General features: G+C 35.8%; 1 pseudogene; it reads right to left on the bottom strand.

The window, feature by feature from the left end:
* Positions 1 to 3,591, bottom strand: part of LOC107741016 (cryptochrome DASH-like) — a 9,607-nt pseudogene extending 6,016 nt beyond the window's left edge.
* Positions 3,592 to 4,131: the final 540 nt, after the last annotated feature.

Raw genomic sequence — 4,131 nt, 5'->3', positions numbered from 1 at the left:
AGTCAGTTTTTTTTACATATTAGAGTCAAATGTTTTTACAGAGGGAATTTTGGGTATCTCTTTTTGTCACTCCATAATTCAGAAAAATCTTTGAACAGCCAGAAAACAATATATTTTCACAATTTTGGGGGGAATAAAATGTATACAATCAAGCAAATTATATATGAACAAATCCCTGAAAAATATGTATTGTAATTGAAATCTATTGACACAAATAGATAAAGTGCTATAAAATAAGCACTTAACAGTGTCTTTTGGATGTTTTCTTTCCACTAGTCTTTATCAACACTTTATGAAAAGCCAAAAAGCCCAAAATCTCAAAATTGACAGGTGCATGAAAAAATAGTGTTTTTGCCTGCAGTGTCTCCCCTTAAACTTACTAACATAGATAGGCTAAAGTAATTGGTTATTTTTTATTATATGTCAGCACCAAGTTTATTTTAATGAAAAAAAAAAACTGTGTAGTTTTAAGCACAAAAGCAATAAAACACAATAAAAGAATAATCTGTGAATAAATCTGTTATAAATTATATTTAAAAAATACTTAAATATATAATAATAAAATTACTTATGTGGTATTTTGCATTTTCAGATAATGGTTTTCATACACCTGTTTGGTAAAGTTGTTGAAGTATAGCAAAATATTATGTAGGAGGGAAAGGCACAGACCATAACAGTTCCATAATACTCTCAAAATTTTGAAACATTATCATTAACTATCCAAATGATGGGATTAACTAAGGTTACACTTATGTTATTGTTAAGTGACACTGTTAACATTTTCAGTAATTGACATAATTCTAAAATAAAATTAATTATAAATATTAGATGAAAAACTTAAAGGGGTCATATGATGCGATTTCAATTTTTTCTTTCTCTTTGGAGTGTTACAAGCTCTTGGTGCATAAAGAAGATCTGTAAAGTTGCAAAGACTAAAGTCTCAAATGTTTCGTTGTGAAAGCGAAACTACTTTTTGCCCTTCCAAAAGAGGACGATATCCGCTACGTCATGCCTAGAGCTGATCCATGCTGGTCGCTGAGGAAATACATCAACTTCGCGCTGTGGATCGCCGGATCGGCTTTCACCGTTGACAAAGCGGAGTCCAGCCCGGGGTCGTCACATGTGGTTGCCTCAAAATTACACCAAATACACAAAATAATGTTGTTTTTAGCAGCATCATATGACCCCTTTAAACGTAAAAAACTCAAAACAAAAATTTAAACTTAAAAACAAAAAAATAAATGGGAGCAAAAAATAAATATAAAAAAAACTAATAAACTTGAAAAAAAAAACATAACAAAATTATCAAAACTTACAATTAAAATGAAAACTGACAATATAAAAAATAAGCTTATTCAAAATATTAATATATATACTATAATAGTATATAAATAATAGTAAAATAACACTGCAACACTTGTCCTACCCTCTAATGTGACTGAATGGCAGATCGTCTCTGTGGTAAAGTGTGGAACCCCAGAAAGTCTGAACTTTGACTTTGTTTTTGCAGCAGATGTCCTTTAGCTTCTTCTCCACTGACTTTTCCTCTGACGCCACCTTCAGGAAATAGACAGAAAGTGTCAGACTGCACTTTACATTCCCAGCTTTCAGCACTATATGTGGCCACAGAGCCTATATGATCAGTGCTGGCTGTTAATGGCTCTGAAACGCACCTCCTCATGAAAAGCCACAGCTGTGACTGAACCCAGCTGCTGAATCAAATCACTAACAACATCCTCCGTCTTCCCTTCTCTCACCAACAGTGTGCTGCACAAAGGCATATAAATACATATTAATCATATAACACCAGTATGTAGACAGAAAGTGTGTAATGAAATTCCCACCTGCCCCGTTTCTTCAGTGTGGCCCTCAGGTCTTTCACACTGTCCAGGAGGAAACGTAAACGGAATGGACCAGTCTTAGGAAAGTTGAAGTGATAGGTGCCCTGGTAATGCCGGGGGTCGAAGCAGTAGAGGGGGATTATGTGATCGGCATTCCTTTGAGCCCAATGAAACACCTAGATGAATGAGGTAAAACAAAACCAGTTTGTCATGTTTTTCTAATAGGTCCAACAAAGCTTAACTTGTCAAAGCAAGCACTGCAGTTCATTTGCCCAGTTCATAGAATTAACATTTGTTTACTAATTGAACAGATTAAAGGTTTGCTAGGTGTCATATACCTACATGCATACATAATATCGTATGTAAACACAATCATGCCAATAAAGTACTTTTAAATTGAATAAATATAATTCAAACATTAGATATTATTTAATATTTAATAAATGTAATTTCCATTTTTGTATTAAAGCTCTCCCCTTAATTCATTTGTATTTGTAATAATTTATTATATTTACTTAGTTTTAAATGTTATTGCCAGAGAGAGAGCGAGAGATATACTATATAAATATATTCAATTATTACAAAAAACAAATGAATTAAAGACAGCATTAAAAATACGGCTGAATGTAAAATATATATATATTTATGCACCGAGTCATTTATTATAAACAGTATGGCCTGGTTTCACAGACAGGGCTTAGACTAAACCAGGATTAGGCCATAGTTCATAGGACATTAAAGTAATTTTTATAAATGTGACTTAGTAAAAAACATTACTTGTGTCCCTATTGAGACAAAACAAAGGCATTGATATTTTTTAAGATCAATCAGTGCACGTTTCTTTCAGTTGAAACAGCTCAGAGTAACTTACATTTTAGTCTGGGACTAAGTTTAAGCCTTGTCTGTGAAACCGGGACTATATCTATTTGCAAGTTTAGTCCTCCATATAAGCGCAAGCATGTGGCCACGCCCCTTGTGACGATTACCGACAAACCACCCAATGAGCGCCCAGATTTTGCTTCATATGGACATGATGTTTTGCAACTCAAATAGATTAAACGAACTACATTTATTATTCCCACGTGTTCTGTTTTATGGTTAAAATAATGAGAATAGTGAGAGAATAATTGCAACTTGTTATATCTCGAGCAGCGTATCATGTAATAACGTTTAAAGGGGTCATATGATGCGATTTCAAGTTTTCCTTTCTCTTTGTAGTGTTACAAGCTGATTGTGCATAGATAAGATCCCTGAAGTTGCAAAGACTAAAGTCTCAAAACCAAAGAGATATTCTTTATCAAAGTTAAGACTCTGCCACGCCCCCCTAAAACGGCTCGTTCTAACACGCCCCCACATATCTAGGTCACTATGTGGGAATATTTGCATAATGCGCCCAAATGTGCAAAGAAAGAAGGCGTGGTTTCAGTAACCGTCAAAATAATGATCTTTAAAAAAGCATCATATGACCCCTTTAAGCATATTGATTTAGGAGCGAGTGTGTTTTGCTCGAGAAACATACGCTTCTTTGTTCCTGTTACAGTACCTCGTTATCATGCAGACGCAGGTCGTTCCTCAGCAGACATATGACCGTACGACAAGCGGACATCCTGGAAATAGGTCTTTAAAGAAGTCTCAAGCGGTCGTGTTTATGTTGAGCATGCAGACAGACAGACCAGCGGTGGAAGACTGGAAGTGTGTCAGGGCACGTAACGTGCGCGAGAGGTTACCTAACATGCGGTCTGAAAGCGCATGTGCGCAGTGTTGCCAACTTCTTTCAATAGAAAGTAGCTAAAGCCAGTTTGAAAAGTCGCTAAATGTCGCCAGATGACGTCATATCATACACTAATTAGCATATTCATGACGTCAGCGCGTCTGTTGCCTTTTACATTTGTTTGTCTCTCTGTGCTCACATACTGTATTTTAATGCAGCCAAATTCTCAATAAAACTGTTTTCATTTATATATATTACTGTTTCTGTTGTCAGACAACAGAATAAATACGAAATAGTGACTGAAATGCGGCCCTTTAAGACTGCATAACCAGCTCTCCCGTCCAAGACCTTAATCGGCACAAAAATCCTGCTTTATATTTGAGCCATCGTCTGATGAAATGAAACGCACATAAGAAAAGACAAGACAAAGACAATTCCTGTGCTGTGATTTCGGCTATATTTGCATGTAAAATTAGAGAAGCAACATAATATCTATTTTAACTGAAGGCGCTGCTCCTCTCAGCCGCTCGCTGTACAGAGCAGACGCAGAGAGAGAGGTGTGTGCGCGCTGACCTCGCG

Source organism: Sinocyclocheilus rhinocerous, unplaced genomic scaffold, assembly GCF_001515625.1.
Source record: "Sinocyclocheilus rhinocerous isolate Xijiao unplaced genomic scaffold, SAMN03320098_v1.1 scaffold2000, whole genome shotgun sequence".
Taxonomy (NCBI): domain Eukaryota; kingdom Metazoa; phylum Chordata; class Actinopteri; order Cypriniformes; family Cyprinidae; genus Sinocyclocheilus; species Sinocyclocheilus rhinocerous.
This window is presented reverse-complemented; position numbering and strand designations above follow the sequence as displayed.